The 25767-nt window shown below is 37.8% G+C and overlaps 1 protein-coding gene across 5 annotated transcripts in view; it reads right to left on the reverse strand.

Moving 5' to 3' along the window:
- ERC1 (ELKS/RAB6-interacting/CAST family member 1) overlaps nucleotides 1-25767 on the reverse strand; it is a 280985-nt gene that overhangs the window by 135430 nt on the left and 119788 nt on the right. The window lies entirely within an intron of this gene.

Genomic DNA, 25767 nt, shown 5'->3' on the forward strand with positions numbered 1-25767 from the left:
GAATATTTCTTCTGTATTTCAGAAATACTTTTAGGACAGATCACAAACAACCCTTCTTTAATATTTCCTTCAGAACTCCTAACAAAAGTATGATCAAGAACGTATCTCTTTGTGATATATTTATGTTCAAATTATGTGGCACATGACCAGTCAGTGTTTTGAGTTCCTCCAAAAACACTCTGAGCTCTGAGGTTCAACTCTGAGCTCTGCTTTTTTCCAATGTAAGCCAACTGAGGCTGGGAAAATTGTGAAAACAGCAAATTTTCCTTGGTGCTAAAACAAACTCTTAGGGTGAAAAAGTGCTGATGGCCTCTGGAGACCAATAAAAAACGAAAGTTCTTTTCTGATGATGTTAAAAAATTATTGGCATACTTAACTACCCTGTCCAAGAGTTACAGCTGATTTGAGTCAGGATGCTTTCTAAACACAACCAGTGTAATTGTTGAGTTATTCTAACCCAGTGCTGCACACTGGCAATGGGCTCATTGCCCAGTTTGAAAGCAGACTTGCTCAGTGATTAAACAAATTATTGGAAATATTATGCTGGCACCAACTCAGCTTGTACAATACACAGTTCTATCTGTCCAATAAAATAAACACAGAAAGTACAGCTAAGTCAATGCAGAAAATTAAAATATGTCAGCCCAACACATTCAATTCCATATGAGAATTTTTACTCAAGTTTTAAATTAAAATTAGAGGAATTAAGTATTTTTTTATAAATTTGCAAAGCTAGATTCACTTATTGGGAAACTGATCTTTATGACTATAATCAACTTGTTAGATAAGAGACAACAATATTAATAAAGCCCCAACCCTCTTCAAAATATGTCTGAAATAGATACTCTCCTACATGGTCCAAAATGTTTTCAAACAAAATATGTGTTTCAAAGAGATGGGTAATTATAAGGATATGTACTATTGACATTAACTTTGGTGTGAACCAAAATCAATTACATTCTAATATATTAGGTAGATGCTTTGAGACAAAGACAAGCTTTACTGAAGTTAAGTCTAGAAATTACCTAGTGCTTATAATCCTGAGATCAATCTTCACAAAATCTTCTACTAGACCAGGTTGCTCAAAGCTCCACTTAACCTGGCTTTGAATCATGTACAAGACACAACTATCCCTCTGTATCTCTGATGTCAAAAAGGAATAAAAGTTGAGCTATAAACTTTTCAAACCATACAGGTATCTGTGGCAGTAACTAGTTTCCCCAACTGTTTAATTGTATAAATCTGACAAGGCTACATGAAACCCCAAATCTATAAACCCAAAAAGGCTTGGAGTCATTTGATACATGAATACACATTTCATCTCATCCCAATGCCCATGGTACCAAATGAAAATTCTCAATGCAGATAATCATGCAAAAGGCTCAGCATTTGCAAGTCCACAGCCCTTTAACTTTTGCACCATGAAAGTTCTGTGAAGCTCTGAAGACTTCATACTGTGGTTCTGTAAAGAATGTTCTTCCTTCTCTGCCAAATAACTTTCAGTCTTCAAAGCCAGTCAGAGAATTATCTTTTTATATATGCAAACAATCTTTTAAAATATTTAAATGCCTACTAATATTTTTAATATCAAGAGACCTCAAAAGCTTGCTTATTAGGTATCACTCCATTCACTGCTCAATAACTCAGTTCTGTTGCTATTTTGAATACTGCAGTATTACTGATGATTGTTATAAAACAATTTCATCTTCACACTGAACAATGTGCAGGATTGGAGCACATACTGAACTGGAACAATAAAATAAAATACAGAAAGTACGTGACTTAAGTGAGCATGCTGCAACTGGTACATTTTATGAGGAGACAGAAAAGAGGAAATTTTTACACAATATATGTGCACAAGGAAGCTTATTAGGAAAAAAGAAACAAAAAGAAACAAAGCCCTGCAACTCCCTCGGTTTGAGAGCTTCATTTTGTAAGCTTGATGTTCTTCTAACTCTTTTGAATGAATTATTGCACATATGCAGAGCACATATCCTATCAAAGGGATGGCAAAGTTTTAAAAAAATCCTTAATGCCTAAAAGTATTTTTATTAAAACTGAAAATGATGGCAAGACCTTAGAGGTTTAAGAATGTTTTCTAGAAGGCTCTACTGTCTGCATGTACAGCAACAGCAAACAGCAATTTGCAATGTCCATGTGGGCTTCTCATCACAAAATTAAAGAGCTAATGAACTTCTGAAAGATGCAGTGTATTTAATACTACCATAAATACACATTCCTACAGAAGCATCTTTGCAAAACAGGACTACAAACGAGAGAAAAAATTCTGGTGATTCTAATTAAAGCTAGAGAGCCAGGTCATGTTCACTGAGATAAAACTTTGAAGAAGATACCAACTGGAACCAGCAGAAACAAAAAAAACAAAAGCAAAAGTACCTCATCTCAGAAGATGCTTATCCTCAGAGTCACCTCCAATCATATAATAAAAAATTTATAGTCATATATAAAAGAAGAAAAATCTAATGAGAATGCTTATGTTCAATTACAGTGAAGAATCCCTCTCATTTTGGAAATAGCAATTTATTTTGCACTTTTAATAGCAATTTTAAGATAACTGTCTTTTTTTGAGAGTCTAGCTCCTAAAACATTTTGCCCTCAAAAGTGAAAACTCTTTCCCATTATTTTGAATTTTTCTTCATTTCACAGTTTGTCATGCCAAGTACTGTTACAGACTAATGAATTGGATAAAAGGAGGTAGAATCAAATTCAGGCTTCTGATTTAAAAATACAAACCCCAAAGTCTTTCAACTAAAGACAGGCCATGATTTTCAGAATAAAACATTTCACATCCTTTGATTTTGGGTGCCCAATTTAGTCCACATACCTGATGAAAAACCCCTAAGATTTCCTAATCTGGACACTGAAACCATCTGTTCATATCTATGGCTTTACTCTTTCTTTAATGAAAGAGTAAAGCTCTCTAAAAAAGCCACACCTTTCCACTTCTCTATTAAATTCTTGCCTTTTCAGTGGTGAAATACAGCCCAACACCATGGGGAATAAAGTCAAACAATCACAATAAGCACCAAAAAATTTCAAATGAGAAGATTTCACATTTTAAAATGATTTCAAAACAGGAAGACAAATATAAATGACAAAAGACCAGCAGAGCATCAGGCATTCCTGAAAAGTGGCAAGTCACTTTGTTACCCATCAGTCATTGGGAAAACTTTTCCTCACTAAGAATACCAATTGCTACATAGACCATTTCTTAAAGGCTTTTATGAAATTATTTTTTCTGTATTAATGTCAATATTTTTTTCATTTTGACACTGATCTCATCTTTTGCTGTAATGCACATCAGCATACATACAGCTGCTAATTCTCTCCTCACATGGATTTTCATGCTATGCATTTATGTAATGTAAGCTATTATCTGCATCTGGTTATCTTTTCTGACATAATTTCAGATGTTATTCTTGTAAAATAGAAGTTGATAAAATGTTAACTGAAAATATGAATAAGTTAATTTGAATTTTAATATTATATTTTAAGCTACTTTTCCTTCACCTTTACGTGGCTAACACACAGCAGTGGTTTTAGAACAATCCAGGTTAAGCAAACACTTAGAATGCTTTTGAACCACCACAAAAGCTCCCCTGCAATATAAAGTGCACACACACATGCTGCATTTCACACAATGACTCACACACCAGGAACAAACATGCACATCTTGTGCATGCTACAGAAACAGCTTGTTTTACTCATCTGACTTAGGCACTCAGAAATATTTCCATGTGTCTGTCAGCCACGTCAGAAGGACTGCTGAGCTCAAGCCTTCATTGCTGTAGCATTACCACCACCCACAGGACACTCCACTGCTGCTGCAGCTACTAATCCTGATGGACAGATGAACTTGAGGTGCTTTAAAGAGCACTTTGCTCCCCAACATGACTTAAATTGATAAAACAGTCAACACGACTGAAAAAGCCTACATGAAAACTGGATGCAATGACCTAATATGTTATTTAGTTTTGAATTGCCAAAGTGCCTTGTGTTATGAAATATTAGGTTCTACAATACATAGAATTATAGAACATTTCAAGTTGGCAGGGACCCATAAGGAGCATTGAGTCCAACTCCCTGCTTGTTGCATGACTACCTAAACCTAAACCACACCACTGAGAGCACTGTCAGACACTGCCTGACCTCTGCCAGCCTTGGAGCTGTGGCCACTTCTCTGCTCCAGTGCCCTCATGGTGAGCAGTCTGCTCCTGATGTCCAGCCTGAACATCCTCTGATGCAATTTCAATCCTTTTCCTCGTGTCCCACCACTGGTCCCAGAGACAGATCAGCACCCACCCCTCTCCACTGCCCTCCTACCACTGCCTAAGATCTCCAAGCACTTTGTACTCCTATGAGACACAGAGAAGTGTCCAAATGACAAAATTTACCCCAAAAATTTCCTTTGTCATTTCTTTGTTTTTAAGGTCTGCCCCCACAAAATATTTCAGCTGGCCATATTCTTAACCATAACTTTTGAATTTAAAAGATCATGAATACAGTGATATAGCTGAGTTGCTTGGGTTTTCTTGCTTTCTTTTGTGTTTTTTTTGTAGTTTTGGTACACAAAGAAAAATATTTACATTCTGGGGCATACAGCAAAAGGAAACCAAGGAAAAACTCTTCGAAAAAGGCTACTTTGTTTTGAAAATAAGGAAAAAAAAAAAACCTGCTCTGAAAGGTTTTGATTTGGATTTTAGTTGCTCAAAACTCACTTCACCTTAGTTAGGGTTAGCCACCAAATCATGGAGCATAATGGCAGTGTTTGGAAAGCCTAATTGCTTAACCTCACAAAAAAGCAAGTGATAAAGGGAAGATAAACCAGTAATGAAGGAAAAAGGACCAACCACATCACACAACCCCATGAACACGACTGGGTGTGTGACTGACAGTTGCCAAGGGCTGAACAAAGTTCTTCACCTTACACATTCAAAAAAATAGGATCAGGGGAATTGCACACTGCTGAAGATCTATGTGGAATTTTGTATGGCTGGGTTGGGTTTTTTAAGTGTTATCTGGATCTTTTCCTGGGCTTTGGCTGTACATAACAGTTCCAGCTTCTCAACTTATCATTGCCCTTCAATGTTATAACAAGATCAAAAATTGTGCATTAAATTACTACCTAAAAGAAACAATAATTTCACTCTGCTTCAGAACCTTGGTTTAATATTACCACTTCTGTTGCTCATTGCATCCAAGCTAAAAGACCAATCACCACACTTGAACTGTTCTTGTTCAACAGCACTCAGCTACCTCTTCTGCCTCTGAATTCCTCCCAAAAGCTCTCATCATTTTGTTACACTGGTCCTTGCTGTTCTGCATCACTTATATGACAAGGTAAGGAATGCCAATGAAAACATTAGCAGATCCTGAAAATGTAACTGGGCTGCTGCCTGTGAGTCAAATTGTCCCATGGTGGCTTTAAGAGATGAGGGGTGGACTTCATTTCCTGAGGCTAGGAAACTTTGATTTCTAAAAACAAAGTGTGTGTTCAGGTCAGCACTGGAGGAGGTGAAGGCTGTGGGAAACTCACTTGCCCCAGATTTTAGGAACAGGAGCCCAGCAGTGTCTGAATCAAGAGGTGTTAAAGTCAAGCCTTCAAGATGATCTCAACTTTATACTGATCACTGTCTTTCTTCAGTAGTAAGAATTATCTGCATGATATAATGCACATTTCCTGATGCAGTCAGCTCATCAGCCAGCACATCTCTCCCTCTAGCTGAAACAACACAAAGATTTTCTTCCAGAAACAGGTAATGGGAAGATATGAGAGAGGGGAGCACATGCCACATGAATATAGAAACTCAATATAATAAAAAATGTTATCCCAACCCTCCTATAATTTATAAACACCATGGAAAAGAAATCTAACACCTGATTCATGAGCAACAGATGAGGCATACCAAGTAATAAAGTGGCATAAGTTACTATTAATGCTATATGGAACATTTCATGAGGGAATTAAGAAACACAAAACCAGAATTACCCAGGGTGCTCTCCAGTAATGAGACAGAAGCCCAGCTACATACAATGGCAAAGTCAAATGCTTCTGTCTGAGTATTCTCAGAAAAAAAGTAAGAAAAGAAAAATTTCTCCAACCAACTGGCTGAAATGGATGGATTATCAGCAGAGATTAAACAAAGTGTCTTTGCTTTACTGCAACAAGTCCATATCAAATCAAGCAAACCAAAGGTTTGCTTTCAGACAGGGCAAAATACAATAAGACACTAAATATTTCTGGTAAACATCTGTAGCACCTCATGGGTTCATTAATCTATAATTACAGTTTTGTAGATAGAATCCTTTGCACCTATTTGTCAGCCAATGTGCAGCTAAAAACAAGACTAATAAAATTAATGTGCAGCTTCCCAACTGCTTAAATTCTCAACACCTATTTCCTAGGAAGCAAGTTCTGTGATGAAAATAATTAATACATTACCATAATTTCATAACTGGTGCAAAATCTTAACTTAAACTTCAGAGATTAAATATCAAATTAATTATATGTCAGGTTTGATAACTATTTTTGAAAGCTGACAGAAATTGAACTAGAAAAGAAACCTTTAACCTTAAAACCTTGCAACTTTTAGTTTTGATTGTTGCTAGGACATTAAAACCACAAACTTCAGGTGAATTCTAAAATAAACCTGCAACATAGTGGTATGGGTGTTCTTTGTTAAGAAAAATACTAGGACTTTAAGGACCTTAATAAAAGCATTCAGTCATTCAAAAATAAGTTTGTTCTGTTGTATTTTTTTCCTGCTTTTGTTAATTGAGCAAACAGCTGCAAAGCCAAAAAAGACATTTATAAAATGGCTGATTAGGCTTTGGTGTGGATTCCTTCCCCCTGCACCATGCTGGGTTAGTTGAATTTGGCCCTAACAGTGTGGGAAGAAGTCCCACAGGTGCTGTTCTCTTTACCTTCAACTCCAGCTCACAAACCAACTGCCCTGTGAACAGATCACACACAGTCAGCCACTCTCTGCTCAAGAGACCTGCACCATGTGGCTGAAAAAAGTGTTAAATGGTATTTTATTGAAGTTTCAGAGGGTATTTTGTGATCTAAGATAACACATGTCTTTTTAAACTGCAATCCCACTAGCCAGAAAACAAAACAAATCACCATACAGATTCTGTTTTCTTTCAGACAGGCCTGTGATCTTTTAATTCCTTCTAGAACAACACCCAATACAAACAATTAATAATAAAAATCAAACATAAAAATTACCCATTGCAACCAAACAAATAATTAATGTAAGGAGAAGAAAATTTTAAAACTAGGCATTTAAGAACCATGCTAGAGTAGCTTAAACATCTATATGTATGTAAACAAGCTACAAAGAGAGGAAAAGTCCTTTCCAAAAATTTGCAGGAATTTGGGATAACAGTTGAACATTATTATTCTGTCCTCTTGATAGCTGAAGATGTCTCACACATTTAAGCTGACAAATACTGAAAAGTCCAGTCTTCAAGGAAAAAGTATTAAGCTAAGCAGTTGCTAGGGACAAAACCAAAAGCACAACGAATGCAGTAACTCTGTGCATGAGGATTTCTGAAACAAAAAGAAATATATTGATAAAAACACTCAGAGTCTTGCTTGTAGGAAAAGATGTAAGGAAGTGATGCTAGCAGGGCCATTCTGAAATAATGCAAACCTGCCCATTTCGTGGCTAAAAACCTGATGATTTTACATCACTGAGATGCTGAAATAAAAACCTGATATAATTCAGCTTATCTACTTAGAACTTAAAAATTGTTTTCAAGAACCTTTCTAAATGACTCTCTACATAAATGTGAACTGGAAAGTGTTTACTCTGTTAGCTACAAAGAAGTGATACAAAATGTGATCCAAAGGTGGCCATTGCCAGATACTACACTGGGAAAAGTCCACAAAAGGATGGGGCTGGTTGAAAATCCATGTTATCACACTCATCAAACTTGACCTTGCTACAGCATCTCCCCTCACCATGGGCTAACTCAGTCTGAGATGGGAGGGACACAGCCCTGTTTTGGGATCCAGTGCTGGGACCAATTCCTGACAGCAAACACCACAGAGTCTCTCAGAATGCACATCTGGCATATTTCTGGGTGCTTAGCAAAGAGCTATTAAGAAATATCTCCTCTTCTGAAATACACCCTGAAACCCTGGCTTTGACAGCCCACATCAGGTTAGTATGAAGAGTGCCTGCTAAGATGATTTGTTACAGACTTTTGACTGCCTGAGAAATGGGGGCAGCAGCAATATCTGTAATAAATATCCCCACAGAGGGCTGCACAGCCTGTCTGAGGAGTGCAGATGGCTGAGTCCTCCTCCTCTGATAGAGCTGTAACTCTGCCTTCTCAGCCTGGCACACAGGAGAACACAGCCAGGAGTATTCTGCAAGGGAAGTGAAGCCCACTGGGTTTCTGGAGAGCTCAGTGAGTGCTGTAAGGTGTACCAGGTCTCTCTAACAGCCCTGGTGAGCCATGGACAAGGTTCCTGCCTTGTGCATTTGAGGAGGGATTTCTACCATCCCACAACACATGGATCTGATACAGAACAAGTATGTCCACGAGAATTTTGAACACTTACTTTAATTTTTAATATATGATGAAGGAGCACATTAAAACCTCAGTCATAATGACGCCCCATGTGTCAGATACCTGAAATATACTCTCACTGATCTCCTCAGAGATCAGAAGGTTGGCCTATTCAATTAGCTCTAGTTTGGAGTGTGTACTCAGAAAGAAACATTCTTTACCTAGGCAATTACACTATTTCACTGAACTACTTTTTATTTGGTGACCTTGAGACAAGTGAGGCAAAATTAAGATTTTAATTGAGCTGATCTCCCTATCAGAGCAACCACCTGGATGCAGGATGTCACTGAGACATCTTCTGCCTCCCTTCAGTCAGCCAATTTTCCAAGCAATTGGGGAACACTCCCAATCATTAGGAAATATCAGCAAACAACATCCTCTGCTATCAAGAAGAATATTACTAACACAAATACAATACATTTTCTATCAATCATCTACCTTTTTATATGAATTGGAGGTTGAAAGACATAAACAGTGTTGAAAATCTAATTCATATTGATGAGGCTATGGTCAAAATAGGATACAGAAAGACAAGAGAAGCTTTCCAGACCCTTTATACTTAGAAATAAAATTTCTCTACCTCTAATTCAAGAAGCAGCTATTCCAGGATGCAGAAGAAAACACACCAAATTTTCAAGATATGAAATTAAATCCCTTTGAAGGTGGTGTTGGTTTGTTTTCTTATTGACTGCTTTCTGCTTGTGCAGACTGGTGTAAGGAAGAAATTATCACCGTACAGACCCTTTAAACTAATTTAAAAATTTAAAGAGCCATGCTGCTTTAAATCAAACTAACTATGGCTCAAAATCAGGATTTTCTCACAGATACTGGCTAACTAGTTAGAGGTATTTATATCTATTTAAAAATGACAAAGAGATAAAAATGGATGTGGGAAATATTTCATCCATGATGGAATTCCTACCTGCTCCCAAAATTTGGAATAGAATGTGTTTATCCCTTCTATTTAGCTTTAGAATATTCTTCCAAATGTTTGGCTTGTGCTCATACTATAGGGTTTTTGCACAAGTTCTTAAAAATAGAAGGCAGCCTCCTCCAGCTGTCATTTGTTCATGTGATCCAGCATACTGAACATGGAAATGAGCAGTCAAAGGAAGCAAACTGTCAGAAACTGTGCCATGGCCCAGCTCTCTGAGCACACATCTCCATATTCCATATTAAAATGGGAAATCTGTGCTGGGAGCAGGAGACACAAGAAAGGGAAGTAGGCATGTCCTGAACTAAGGAGAGAAAATCCACAGTTATTTGCATCTCTCTGCTAACTTTTTTATAATGCCATAGCACAGTGCCTCCAAAAGCTCTGCCTATTGCTTATGCTGTAGGGAAGAGTTCCTTTGATTGGGACATATGGTCATGAAATATTTCCTTTAAGAAGAAATTACATTAAATGTTGCAGTTGTAGATGTGTTCTACTCCAAATACAACAGGAAAATCCATTCTTTTTACACTCCAAGTCAGTGGACTTGGAATGTGAAAAGTCAGTTGCAACAGAAAGTGTAATTTTGCAGTATTCTACTAAAGTTCTGACAACCAGTTTCCCCCATTTTTTGGCCTTAAAGTAAATGATGAAAAAGGAAAAAAAAATCAAGCAATAGAAGCAAGTGCTAGAAGAAAAGAGAATTCACACTGATTTGAGGTATCAATCCTTTAAAATATGCTGATATCCTAAATACTGAAAATGCATTCACTCTCATATATTTTACATATATTGCTAGGAGTCAGTAATTAAAAACTATTTCTAAGCTATTTATTACTAACTGAAATATTTACTATTTATTTATTACTAACTGAAATATTACTAACTAACTAGCTATTTATTGCTGACATACTCTGCTGATTGATTTGTGAAAGTGAAAAATTTCACACTGAAAAGTGAAATGAATGTATCTAGTAGTTGATTTTAAGTTAACAACATCAATAAATTTGGGACAATAACATCAGAATTCAGAGGCATCCTAAAAAAAACAAGAATCCTACCATCTGAAAACTAGGAATACACTTGTTTTATTAAAACACTGCAGACTCAAGGAACTGAAGTGAAAATACAATGCAGACCATTACAGAGTAAGGCAAGCTTAGGGAAAGATCCAGGGATGAACACAATAGTGGTATTCCCAAAATAAAGCATTTTCACTGTAGTAAGAGTTCTCATCCTTACAGATACTTGTGAGGTAAAGTTGCATTATGTCACCTCTTTTTCAGGTCCCAGCAGAGGAGGAACTAGAAGGAAAGCAGCCTCACTTTGCTGCTGGGTTGGCACCTTTTGCTTTCTTTGTCAAGGCTGGCTCTGAGCACTCCAGCCTGGCAACTGCCACTTGCTGGCAGCTGTAATTTCTAGGATGAAATGAGGCTTTTGTGCATTTACAGAGAGCATTTTGCAACTCAAGTTTGTAATTCTTGGTTGCTTTTGGTTTTGTACAAAAAGAATTAAGCTACCTGTAATGGTAAAGTTGATTCCAAAGTGCTTGAAGGAAGGAAGCTGGAACTGAATCATTCCAACCCCACTGCCACCCCAAAACTACCAACATGCTTGATCTCAATTTCTATCAAATCTCTTCAGTATTGTAAACAGATGCATGGGAATGTTCCATGTAAAAGCACTTTACATTGGTAGGAGTGTGCTGGGTCACTAAAGGGAGAGGAGGCACCTTAACCCTTGGAGATGGGAGTTAATTACTCAGCCATGAACAGAAAGTGACAACTGGAAATATTTTGTTCTCTAAGGAAGTGAAAAAAACCCATTTATTTTAATTAAGAAGAATGGCCTATCTGCTGGATAAGCAGGAAATTAAGTAAGTTACTGAGAGCTTGATTAAATCTGTCTGAATTGCCTGGGGTACTTCAAGAAGACTATCTAGAACAGCTGACATATTCCAGCATGAAAGGGCCCTCCATTGTTTGCAGATGAAGAACACATAATGCAGAAGGAGGGAATACTTGAATACACCACCCTGCAAGAACAATGAAATGGAAGAGAGCCATAGAAGAGAAAGGAGGAAAAAAAGAGCTTTCTAATTTAATTTTAGCCTCAGAATGTTAAGCATGTTTTTATCTTGCAGAATCTCTAATAGCCTACTTGGGATTTCATGGACAAGAGATTTTGTTTTCATTTTGCAGTAAAGTGATTAAGAATGATTTCCAATTAACTGACTGATAGCAACAGAAATATTCACTGAATCTATAAGCTGTATGACTGCAACAAATATCTCTGCTTATCTAACATATTTTTCATGCAAAAGATGAGGAATTATTCGCAGAGATGATGCATAGGCCTGTTAGGGAAGCTGGTTTCACAAGAATGAGGATGGAAAACATGAGCTAAGTGAGCAGTGAAGGAATGCTCTCAATTGATAAGTGAAGCAGTGAAAGGGACATCTGAAACACCAGGGCTCAAAGGCTCTCATCTGAGGCACACCTTGTGTGCAGGTCAGCAGTGGAACTTGAACTCCACAAGCAACACAAGAACAAAAGGTTCCAGTTCAGGCACTGGCACAGACTCAACATGCAACCAGTGACTTCCCAGGCAGCTGAAAATCTCACAGCAGAAAAATGCTGCCTCAACAAACTCTGGCATTCACATTCTCTGAACAGAGAGAGACATAATTCTCCCTCCCAGGATTTTTCCTGGAGAAGCACAGGGAGAAAAAGAGAAAACAATTCTTATCTCTTACCTGCTACTCCTGTTGTTTTTACTCATGTAGAATATGTTAGGAAGATTGTTTACCTGAAGGGATTTAGTAATTAGATTCTACTGAGATTGTTTTGATTCCTTAGCCAATTAAGTCAAAACTGTGTTCTAACTATCTCAAAGAGTCATGAGTTTTTCTTTAATATTCTTTAGTCTCTTTGTATAGTTTAATATCTCTTTAATATACTATTAACATAATATAGTATAGCTTTAATTAAACAATTGTTCAACCTTCTAAATCATAAAGTAAGATACTAATCATTCTCTGTGTCAGAAACTCCCTACATTTGATTACAAACAAGCTGAGAAGAAAATGCAGGGTCATTTATGCTCTACTTTTTTTGCCCAGCAAGATAAAGGATGTAACAAAAAGGGATGTGGAAAACTGCAAATGGAAGAGGGTTTTTTCAGCCCAAATGATGAGACATAAGAGCAAACCTGGGAACTACAGAGGCAAAACAGTGAACCCCCTCTCTGTATGGTCCCAGTCAGCTCCCACCAGCCAGAAAAGCTTTCAGAGAACATACCAAAATTTGTGAAACAGAATTCCCAAATGTATCTTCTCTGATTCTATTCACAGCAATAAAGTTTGAGAGTATCTGTGTTTAGGGATGGGGTAGAAGGGGAGAGCTGTGTTAGAAATCATGAAATAAAGATGTCTGAGTAAACAACTAGACAAACATTCTATGACCACTCTGACCTACACCACACTGATACTGTATTCCAGAAAGCAGCAATTCTTTTCAAAATTGTTTAAAAACTGAGAATACATATAGAATTTTGCAAGAAATAAAAGTGAGGTGGACCCTCCTCCCCCCCATCCCCACAATTTTTCTTCTTTCTTTTTTTACAGCTGTACAATGCTATGAAATAACAAGACCATTTTTGTTTACCCTGTTTTATCAGATCACTATTATGTAGAAATTCTTACCAAAACCACACAAAAACTCTAGAGCTTAGCCAAGAATACAGATTAACTTCCCACAGAAAGTCAGAATCATGGAGTAATTTTGTTTGCAGGGATGTCTGAAGATCACCTGGTTCAATACCATGCTCAAAACAAGGCCAAGTTAGAGCAGGTGGCTCCTAGCTTTGTTCAGATGAGTTTAGATTATCTCCACAGCCTCCCTGGGCAATGGATCAGTACCCCACTGATCACTGTTCTCCTGTCAATTACCTCAACAGGATTTAGACTGGAACAAGTTTGGGTCTGCTGCCTCAGCCTTTAACTGAACATTTCTCTAGAAATGTTGGAGGTGTACTTTGTCTCATCATCCACATCACTAAAAAGACACTGAACACTGCTGATTCCCCTCTGAGCCAGTCATCTCATCACTGAATCCATCAGGTTGGCCAGGCAGGATTTGTCCCTGTAAATCCCATGCTGGCTGCTCCCTTATCACCTTCTTTTCCTTCAGGTTCTTGGAGATGACTTTGAGGAGGATCTGCTCCAAAAACTTCCCAACACATGAAGTTACACTGACTGGCCTGCAAAGCCCCAGGTTCTCCTTCTCATCCTTCCTGAAGATGGGTGTGATGTTTGCCAGGCAGGGGGAACCTTCCCTGACAGGCACAAGCTTTTGAGGATGATAGAAAGAGTCCTTGCTATGATCAGGTGGCTCCCTCAGCAACCTGGTGTTTATCTGATCCAACTCCATCAACCTGCTTATTTCTAATTTGTTTAAATGGCCTGCAACTCATCTAACAATCCTGTGGGTAATGATTCACTCCTGCACACTTTACCATCATGTTCAGGGATCTGAAAGGAGTCCTTGCCAGGAAAAAAGGAGAAAAGGCAGACACAGAGCTGCTCATCTTCCTCAGCAATTTTTTAAAAGTTCTGCCCAACTGCATTCTCTGTAAATATCAAATTATTGCTGAGTGCAGGGCCTGTTAAAGCTTATGGTACTGCCACTTATGGAACTGTTTGCACCAGGGCTGTTTTACCATAAATATTCATTCACTGCCTGGCTTTTAGAACCTTAACAGAAATAAAAATCTAGCCATTTGGGGAGATAGAATTTTGCACAGAAACTAGCCATTAAAGAGGAAATATAAACTTCAGATTTTACTCCTTAGACTAAATGTGATGTGACACATATGGGTTAGTCAAAATGTTTAATGTTGCATGAAGTTTGAGTGATCATTTCATTTAATCTTCTGATGATGACATGCTATGTAATTTGTTAGCTTTGGGATATAGGAAGATAAAGACACATTTTAAAATGTTTTCTAAAAATAATGTTGTCTTTTGAAGTTTCAAATAATATGGTAAAACCCCACCTTTTTGTTATATCTGAAAAAAAGGGAATTGTGAAGGATTTCTCTCTCAGAGCATTTGACTTGGACTTCTTCAAAATTCACAGCATACTATAACACACAAAAATCCTCCCTAGTGCCATGTCACTTGTTTTTCCAATGCTACCTCAGTTCAAAATCCCACTAGAATCCTGCACACTTTGTGAATATGTGTGCTGAAAACAAAGGAACATCACAAAGAGAAAAACAACTAGTTTTTCTCATAATAAATTAATTTCAGCAGGTAGTAGGAAATGAATCAGATCATGTGAGACTGGAGGAAAGTGAGAATTCTGAGATGATGTACAGCTGTGCATAATTTTGCTTAATTAAGATGCAGTCAAATGAGGCAAGAAAAGATGACCTTTGACAGAAAAGATACAGATTCCACTTCCAGCAGAGGAGGAAAGCTCTGATAATCACTACACCTAAAGCAAATTTGAAAGGCTATACCAACAACTTCTTTTAAGGAAAACCACAGTTCTATTCTGTGACCTACACTGCCTTCATTTTTCCCCTTCCCCACTATCTAAGATGCCATATTTCTCCTCACTCACAAGGATCAGATAACTCTTTAAAAAAAGAGTACTTCTTACTGTAAAGAATTCCAAAGCCATTTTTGCTCTAAGTAGAACTACAGGAAACATCTACTGAATAGAAAACAACTACTACAGATTGCTGTCTTTTGGAGACAGCCAAGGAAATTTAAATGGAAACTTCTTTGAAGATAACGTTTCTGTCTCTGCTGAGCTAAAACCACTGCTAACTCAACACACTTCAAATTTTCATCTCTTCCTGCCATGGTTAATGACCAACATTATGGCAGAGTGAAGACCTGGAGCCTTCTGAAGGTATAAAACTAAAGAGCCAGCCACTTTTACTTGCAGTAAAATTTCTCCTGAGTGCCCTGGCAGGCTGTCAGTGCTCAGATCCATGGCTGCCTGGAGGTCCAGCAGAGGAGTCAGTGTGCAAAGGCATTTCCAGCACAGTGAAAAGCCCACAGGCACCATAGACTACATGCCTGCCACTAAATACTCTGCTGTTTTGGTTTGGCTTTTTCAAAGAATTATTGAATAGCACCCTGAGTTTCCTGCACTCTGAACATTTGATGCAGTATTATCTGATATTTTCCTATAGAAGGATGACATTTTAAATATTTCTTCAGTGGTTAGACATGTTCTGTTTAATATACATTTAGGACTCAGGAAGAAGGACTGAAATAATCCCCTCAGATTTAGTATTTTGTTTTTACTTTGATTTTATAAGGCTACACTCGAGTTGCTACACTGACATTTAATTTTACATGGATACACTCTTAGCAGACTTTTACCTGGATTCATGCCACCAGCCTGTACTCATCTAATCACCAAGCCACCTTGCTTGTGGAAATAAGGTTTACAGCATTTCATTATTACTTCCTAGAGCATCAAATTCTCTTTGGCATAGCAAAAAAATCTGGAAAATTTTCTTCTAAGAAGTGGATTACTTGCTTTAAAACATGGGAGAGAGTACAATCAGATATGTGATCTAAACTAGGAGGCAATCTGACAGTAGAAAGCAGAGCACTAAAAGACAAACCTTCTGTGGGATATCTCCTGTCAAGCTGTTTTTGTTACCTTATTTGAGGCTGGAAATCTTATTATCAATATTACTCATTCTTCCCTTGAAAAATCTGCAGCTGCTTGCTATAACACCTGATTGTCAGTCTTTTTGTTTTTATCTATCACAGCTTTCATGACACAAATCCAAAAGAACAGCTTAGAAGAACTGGAGCACATGAATTTAGGGTATTTTTTCTATTTTTTTTCATTGCTGCAGGTAATGACATCAGTACAGTGTTATTTGATTTATTACTCTTGAACTCAGCCAGCACTGGGGAGTTCTTTATGTGAAGCTGTCATCAGCAGAGATGCTTAGCAAAAAAACTTCTTACAGAACACTGCTCTAATCCTCATGCTTTCCAAGACAATTTTATTTACTATGAATCAGCATGACATCCACTCCAGATCCTTAAGACTTCTGAGCAGTAAATACATGTCACAACAGCAACAGGGATGTGGATTACATGGTTCTATTCTGATTCACTGAGTTTGTCAACAGGAGAGAGATGATGAAAAGTTTAATGGATAGATCAGAAAATTCAGAGGTATGGGTTACTGTAATTAAAGCTGTTCTAGATGAGAACAGAAATAATCAGAGGATTTCTTCCTGTTAGAAGACAGACACACCTAACACATTTTTCACATATTGAGTTCTCTTCCAGGAGACATGTTTGCTTTGTCTGAAAAAAATTGCTTCAATCATTCAGAGAAAAATTAAGTTATGCCTCCTATAGTAGCATCCAAGGTAGAATGTTACCTCACAGAACAGATATTTCTTCATATGCTGCAGTCAATGGTAATTAGGCAAACTCTGAAATGCTTAGGAAAGAAACTAGTGTATTTCAACCACTGTAATTTTCCTGTTTGCCCTGAGGAGAATCTTTTAATTTTGTTTCTGGCCAGCAGAGATTTTGTAGCTCCAAGAGCAGTCATTCCACCTACTTCCTTACACTCTTGATTTATTTTAACAAATAAATGAAAAACTCAGCAACTAGCCACAATAATTTTAAAAATGGAAAAAAAGTAATCCAAAATAATCAATAAACCAACTAAGAAACTGTGAGGCCAGAATGGGCAATCTCTTTAACATCTTAGAAAATTCCTCCAAGTTGCTAATCCTAACACTTGGTCACCTCAAATCCCAGCCACATCTTCTCTAGCCAAATTTTACAAGATGCTCTAAATTGGAGAAATTAAAGTTATGGCTACATTGCTTGTGAAAAGAGAAATCACTTCAGGCCTTAGAGAGACCACAACCAAACAGCACCCTAAAATTGTTTCCCCTCTTATCATTAATTCCAGCATAGGCACAGGTATTGATAAAACCCTACAGCCATATGGATTGAAGTCAAAAGAGCTTTGACAGCTGAATTCTCTGACATCTAAAACTTCATCAGCCAAAGCACACCAAGCAAATAAGGATCTGCTGGTGGTAGCAGGCAAATAGAGACTGGCCCACAGAGCTCTGCTCATTCAGCAGAAGGCAGAGTGGTTATTTCAGAGGAGAATGTTCACAGGGCAGGAAAAGCTTCCTGGCAGTTACATTTTTTGGGACATGAAGGGGGTCATTCAAGGCCAGACCTCCTCTCCCCAGTAATTACAAGTATGCCAGCATGACACACTGAGCATGGAAGGTATTGATGGATGACAACAACATGATTAACTTCCAATCTTTTTCCAGTTTGTGGGAGGAAGAAAAACACTCACCCGAGGCCACAAGTGCAGAGCCTGTGCCAAACCAAGGTCACAGCACTGACACAATTTAAAGGCGTCAGCAGCATCACAGCTCTGGGGGATTCCAGCCACCACCACATTTTTCAGTGCTAAACCATGAACAGCAAAGTTGGATGTTGGTTGATAACTCAGAATTTTAGTCATTAAGCAGTGGCTTTCTGGGCAAAGACACTGCCTGAAACAATTATGATCATTCCTCCTTCAGGAGTCACAGATGGTTTCTACCAGCAGAATTTATCAGCAAAGACTAAAATCCAACATGGTTGCAGAGCTTTTAAAGGCAAATGAGAATCATTAGGTAATGTACTCTTACTTGTATTATTTGGGCCACAGATGTTTGGTCTGAACTACTCTACTGAAATCCCAAAATCTAAGGTTAGCAACAGCTTTTAAAATATAAAACCAGAAAAATGAGCCATGGCTGAAAGACTCCAAATCAAACATATTGTCTCTTCATAGGCTTTCTTCAGTGGTTTATCACTGTGTTTTCAACAAATTCATCCTCCTGCTGATTCACTTCTCTCTAACCCTCAGTCCTTGCTTCTTTCTGACAGCACAGCACATTCAAGCTGCACCAAAACCAGTTCTGCAACTTCCCTGTGAGGTTTCAGGCCCAGATGCAATGATAAAGATCCAGCAGTTAAAGTTGGTACCACCAGTATTTCAAAGGAACCACTTTTGCACTCCACAGCATGTGTATGTATCGTGGAACATGGCTAATGGCCAATCTCTTCTCTCCTTAAAGTAACAGATAAAACCAGTAATATTAAACTGTCTTGCTGCAGCTTCTTGTTCCTGGAGTTTTTTCCCTTTAAAACCTTCATTGGTTAGTCTTCCCCCTTCTTCCCAGTGCACAACAGCACTGATTTACAATGGTCTGATACAAATTCCTTCCTTCTAAACATGCACCCTATTCAACCCATCCTCCTACACAGACTTTACCAAATCTCTGATCTTTTATTTTGCAATCATGTAATTTGATGTGCAATCTTCTGTAAGATCTCAATTTTAGCTGAACAGACAGTCTTATAAACACCCTTTTAAAAGCAGATACTGACCTTGAGGTGAGGCTGAAGGAAGCAGCAAATCCAGGAAGGAGATGCGAAAGAGAAAGAGTTAGAGTTTGTGAAAACAGAGTCCAGAGATAAAGCAGTTCAAGAAAAAAGGACAAAACAAGCAGATATAAATCAGGTAATGACACACAGACACACAATCATTCACAAACACAGAGCTGCATGTTTTATAGACATCCAATTTAAAAAACAAAAAACCAAAAAAACCAAGAAAAAGAAATATGAGGAAAAAAAGGACCTTTAGATTAGATTACACCATTTCAATTAGAGGCAACTTTCTATAGAGAAAATAGTCCCCAACATGTAACAGTTCTTGGAAAAAGAAAATAAGCCATTTTACAAAAAACCTCTGAATTTGTATCACATCATTAGCAAGTACCCCTCTTCCAGAATTCTAATGAACATTTTGAAAATACAGAGTTTGACTATCTGAGGTGAAATCTAATGTTTCCTTTATGACATTTTCTAAGGGCTTATTTTCTCTCCATGAGCAAGACATGCAACTTTTTCACTTTTCCTGCAGGTGATCCCAACTTGTATAAAGGGACTAAATAGAAAGGAAAAAAATCCCAACCACTGAGTAAAGTCCTCGGGACATGAAGATTTGTCAAGGCTAAAAGCTCATCTTTCTTAATTTTGGCGTTGAAGTCACCCCTTCCAAAAGGAAAAAAAAAAAGCAGCTGCCTCTTCTTCCTGCCATATAATACTCCTGTATAAGGTGCAATCTAAGAACAATAATGACCAAACAGGTAATTTTTTGACAGTTCTCTCCAACATTGTTCAACAGCAGAACTGACCAAGACAAAATGCTGGAGTCCCCTGTATAACATGAGGTCCCATAGGTTCATTATTGCCTTTTTATTTTTTTTTTATGTCTCCAGTATCTTTCATAGGCATCTGCTGTCAATTTCACTGATAACAGCAAGGTAAGTCCAATGAACCAGAAATACAGACCTTCTCAAACTGATTTTAAATTTGATGATTTTCAGTCAATAGAAGAGAGGCAAAGGAAATGTCCTTCCGTCCAAAGTAGCAATTTGGCTTTGACAACATTTGCTGTACTTCTCCCATGGCAAAATTTCACTCCAAAAAAGCAGGATATGGGCTGGATTAAAATATTTCTATAGGACAGGCTACCTGCTGTATTCTTTATTACTCTTGGTATATGGAGGCATGTAAATAAAATTTGAATCCTTATTTATGACAGAAATTTTACTATCAACCATGGTGGGTATTGAATTTGTACAAGCAGCTGTTATTGGTCTGTAACAGATTAACTAATGCAAAAGTACTTTTCTTTGGCTTCTCAGCCAACATTCTTCTAATCAAGCTCTTCAAGGACAGCTGTTGTAGAGACTGTATTATCTGGGGATTTGGGGAAAGATGAGACTTGTAAAGTGCCAAATACCACATCTCAGTCTTTGATCTTGAAGTAACTTAAAATATTCCAAAAGCCTTGGTTAATTCATACTGAAAAACATGTAAGTAACAATGCTGACTGAAATCCAAGACTACAAACAAATTTAACAAAAGGGAACAAAAATGTGAAAATAAACAGTTGGTTAAATACAGGAATTAATACAGTAAGGGGAAAAATTTAGGATTCTCATTTTTTGTTTCAGGGATCCTGAAACAAAAAATGAGAATTGGTTGTGTTCTAATGATGTGATATTGTTTCTTCAGTTTAACAGAGAAAAACATACAGGCTACAACTCAGAACAGCTCAGTGGAATTTAAATGAACCATACAGTTCTTCCAACTGCTATTAAAGGTAGCATCTCTTGCTGGCACAGGATGAAGGCAAAACAGTATGAACAACACTATGCTGAGGTCACTTGCAATTTTCTGTGTGCTACAGAAGTATTATTTAACCAGCTGCATGGGTTTTAAACAGAGAATAATTATTGCTACATCTCCATTTTGTTATGGAATAATTCTTTCTTCCAAAGAAAAATCCATTTTCTGTAATTCTGTAATTTCAAGTTTTTGCTACAGAGGCACAAAATATTTTTAGAAGTGTGGATTTTTAGAATAATCATCATATTTATCTAAATAGAAATAAGGACTATGTCTGAAAGCACATTAAAATTAGAAAAAAAAATCTGTAAGTGTGCTGTCACTCAAACTAAAACCAAGGCAGACACCTGAATCTGTCAGTTATTGGGAAGTAAATGGAGATCTGCCCTGGACTGGAGCTGAAGCCTCAGTTCATGGGCTCTATCAGTGAAATTGAACAGAGGAGCACAGCAAGCATCTGCCCCAGGCAGCAGCCCCAAGCAAGCAGGATCAGACACATACCGAGACAGACTCATTACAGAGCAAAATCACCAGTTTTAGTTTGCACTCTTTCCCTTCAAGCAAGAACACACACTTGCAGCATTCCTGACAAGATCCAGCAGCAGCGCTCCTGCCCAGCCCCATTTACTGTGTGCTCCAATGCAACAGCCACACAGGGAGACCAGACAGTTGTAATGCCAGCTGGCAGTCTCAGAGAAACCCAATTCTTATAAAACACCATCCTGTTCATTCTAAAGGTAGAGCTGACTTAAATCTGATCACTGGGTGCAGATCAAAAAAATGAGATGTGAACGCTTAAGCATTTTAATTAAGAAATCTTTTTTAATTTTAAAAGCTGTTGGTTATTCCAGCTACAATTTTTTCCACATGCTTGTGTATTACAGGGAGTGGAATGAGCCTGCAACATTTGTCTCAGATGTACTTAGGATGTAGTTTATGTAACGATTTTCAGTCAACCTTTGAATTCCCTTTGTTTGACAGTGAGTGATTGTGTATATTTATTACTCTGTCATCCCTTCAAAGCAGTCTGACAGGGAACAACAGGCATTTGATCTTCCTTGTGTCTGTCAAAGCAGAAAGGCTATTTATGTTTACCCCTTTTGACAGGTTTTCTTGATAAAAAGAATGATGGCTGGTCTTTTCCTTTTTCCTAGGTTGGTATTTAGAGGGACAGGGAGGAGATGGAGAGGCAGAGACAGAAGGTTTGTGTGTGCATCCATGCACACATGTATGCATGGCTCTAAGAGCACAAACCCAGCCACAGATGGCCACAATGGGGCACTGAAATTACTATTTCACTGAATGACTGGCAATTACTGCATATGCCTTTTGTTCTTCCTGTACTCCAAGACAACACCAGGATCTGACACTTTTATTTTGACTACATCAGTTGTTTCAGTTGTATAAAAGAGAGTCTTGGTGGTTTTTTTTTTTTTTTTTACTCTTTTCACACCAGGTTGTGAGTAAGGATACTCCCATATTGCTCAAAGATATTGACTGAAACAAAGCTACAAAACAGCTTTTGAAGAGATGTAGTAAAGTCAGGCAACAATGAAACTGATATGCAGACTTGGCTCATTATTTACATGATGCTCTTTCTCCTCACCTTCATAATTATTTTAATTATATCACAGCTCTTACACTCTACTGATGTAACAGCTGGATTAGGAGATATCTGCTAAATAAAATCCATTATTGGTACAATATAAGGCAGATGACAACTCTTATATTCATTACTGATAACAGGCACAAGAGGGAGTGCTTGAAAACCACCTTGATTTAATAATAAAAACAGAAAATCTGGCAGGAAAAGAAGCCTTCAAAAAAGTTCACAATCAGTGCTTCTCATTACTGGTATTTCTCCAGGGCAGGGTCCTTCCTGGAGGATCCAAGGTCAGGTCCTTAGTCTTGGATTAGCAGACAAACCATGCTTTCAGCCAGCCCACTGCAGAACTCAGCTAAGGAGCTGGTCCATACTCAGTCCTGTGGGCATGAATCACTGTGCTTAGAGTGTCAGTCCTGCCTGCTGGAACATGGACACAATTCCAGTGTGGATGGTGCACTGAGAGGAGAACACAGCAAGCTCTGATATTCAGCCAGGGCCTGCAGCAGCCCTGACCTCTCCCCATGTCAGGGGCTGGACTAATTGGGGTTCTCTGACCCTGTCTTTTAGAACAGCTGTTTCTGCAATATCACAAAGTTTCAGTTTCTCCCAAAACACAGGAAGAGGGAAAGAATGGGAAATAAAGGACAGCTAAATAAAGCACAAATTGAAGAAGGATATCCCATTATATGAAAAAGGTGAGGATGGATTGAGGAGTCACTGTAAAATCACTGTGATGGGGTTTTTATCTGGTGCTCTCTACAGATGGATTTGCAATCACTGGCAGTGTCCCTGTGTCTTTCTTTTCCTTCCTTAGATGTAGGTTTCAAAAGCAATTAGTGAGTCTGAGTGCTGCTCCTAAGGCACTTTAACAAAGCTTGACTTCCAGAGGGCAGACACTTGCTTTCTGAAAATCAGCATACTTTCAAATGTCATAAGTTAAATACCTGTAAGCAAATGTGCCTGCACCTTTTATTCTTATCTGTTTAAAGAAGTTATGTTGATATGAAATGGTTTTTTGTTTTCCTCCTGGGAAACCTGATACAGGACTTCAGGTGCAATGCTGATCTTGTATGAAGACAAAGCAAGACTGAGAAGAAAGAAATTACTTCTTCCTTTCCTAGCTTGGAAATGATGAAAATCTTAATATTCAACAGATCTCTGTGCTCAGAGGTGGAGCTGAACAAACTATGGGCCTGACCACTTCTTTCCATTACAAAACCCAGCTCTCAGTTGCTTGCCAAATATGAAAAAGTTGTGCTGCTATTTCCCATGACAGGTTCAACCTAACCAGGGATTTTTGTGGAAAATTTCAGCTGGGTCCTTCACAAAAGGCAGCATTTCTATGGAAAAAAATTGTTCATATATGGTTAAAGAGTGTATCATTTCACACAAAATGTGAATTAAAATTATAAGGCAATCTTAATTTCAGAATATATTAAGTTTTGAATGATTTACCTTAGAATTTTAATGTTCACTTAAGCTACAAATTTTTGAGGGAAGTGGATGAAAAACAACAACAACAACAACAACAACAGATTCTGCCTTGTAATAATACCATGCAAGTATAAGATAAATCCATTGTTTTTATGTTTTATGGCAACAAAATGGATTGAAGTATTTTAAAATAATATTTAGTTGTTTCAGGTTTTCCAGTGCCTGAATCAGAGTTCAATTTATTTTTGGAGGACTATAATCAGTTAAGACACATACAGAATTATAGCCATACCATCTCTCAAGGTTAACTTTAATGGTGATGATTAGGACTTTATAAACACCTTTCTTTAATTTGACATCACATCTCTTACTTTAAATTATTTATTTGCCTTGATGTGGTTCTTGCTAAGGAATGCTCTAAAAAACTATTTAAAAATTCACAGAAACAACAAACTTGAAAACCAAAGACAATTATTCCAAGGTATGAGTAGCAGTTTGAAAATAAGTATTTCAGCTTCAAACTGTTGATTTAAGCTTAGGGCATAATTTACTAGTACAGTTTCCTTTACACTATTCTAGGAAGCTCTAACATTGATGGAAAATACAGCTAATTTCTCTCTCCATCTATCCTTCACAGAACACTACACAAACATTTGTCTTAAAGACAGACAAAAAAAGATACTGCATTCTACTGTCCACATTTTCAGCACTCCTTTGAGATCTCCCAATGTTTTTAAACTGTTGGGAAGAAATTTTTAAGATGAGGAATATACCTTTTGGATGCTACAAATCAAAAGTTGGAAGGCTTCTTCTTCAAAAGGGCATCCTTAAATTCTTTTCAGGAAAACTCTCCAAATTCTCTTTCTTAAAATAGCCACTAATTCCAGCTGTCCTTAACATGACTGCTGGTATTCCACAGCTGAGTGCTGTCTTCCTTTGTTCCCAAAGCAAAGTTTTCTTCAGGAAAACAAAACAAGCCTTGTGTCCTTGCAAGAACCACCTATCTCATATAGTGAGCATGCCAAATGAAAATCAATTTTAAGCCTGCAACTGGAACTAGCACTTCCATATATATTCACTCAGTGCTCCCTTCTGAAGAAACATATACAGACAAACTTCTTGCCACCTCTAAGTACAAATTTCTTATTTGCACAATATGTGCACACCAATAGAGCTGTGTATAAACTACTCTGTGTACAAGCTACTCTAAAGGTTCTGATGGCCATGTCCTAGATAAGGAGCATTACCTTTTGTTTGTTTGTTTTCTTATTAGAGGACAGTCATCACAATAAAACTCACTGTAGAAACTCAGGGCACTGGAATATTTCTCTCTCTGCTCTGGGGTGCCCTCACCCCCAGGGGAGCACTCACTCTGACCCTCATTCATGGAGAAAGTTTCCTACACTTCAAGATAGACTGGACAAAAGTGTGAAATAGATTATATTTATATATTATATAGGGTAGTGTAGGTGTGTCACTTGGTGAGAAATTGAGGTTTTGGGATTTTTACTATGTTGTGGAGGAAGCAAGATGGAGGGCACAGGGTGTTGTCCTGGGTTTCTTCTTCATGTGTCTTCTTCCTTCTTCTTCATGGGTTTGGGTGGCATTTTGTAATTGGGCAGAAAAGTCTGCACTGGGGGCTCCTTGGGATCAGTTCTTGGGTTAAAAGGGAAAATAATCCAGGTGTCAGTTCTACATTAGATAGTTTATTCCTAAAAGCCCTTGGAACAAGAGATTGTTGGCCATTTTGTGCCTTGCTGCTGAACTCACATTTGTGAGACTGTTTTACTGATAAGAGATAATAAACACCTGAGTCCAAACATGAATTACTGTCTCAAGTGCCTTCAATCCAGACCCAGAGAAACCGATAAATACCGACCTCTATCAGTGACACATTTTGGAATACTTGAAGAA

Source organism: Haemorhous mexicanus, chromosome 5, assembly GCF_027477595.1.
Source record: "Haemorhous mexicanus isolate bHaeMex1 chromosome 5, bHaeMex1.pri, whole genome shotgun sequence".
NCBI classification, from domain to species: domain Eukaryota; kingdom Metazoa; phylum Chordata; class Aves; order Passeriformes; family Fringillidae; genus Haemorhous; species Haemorhous mexicanus.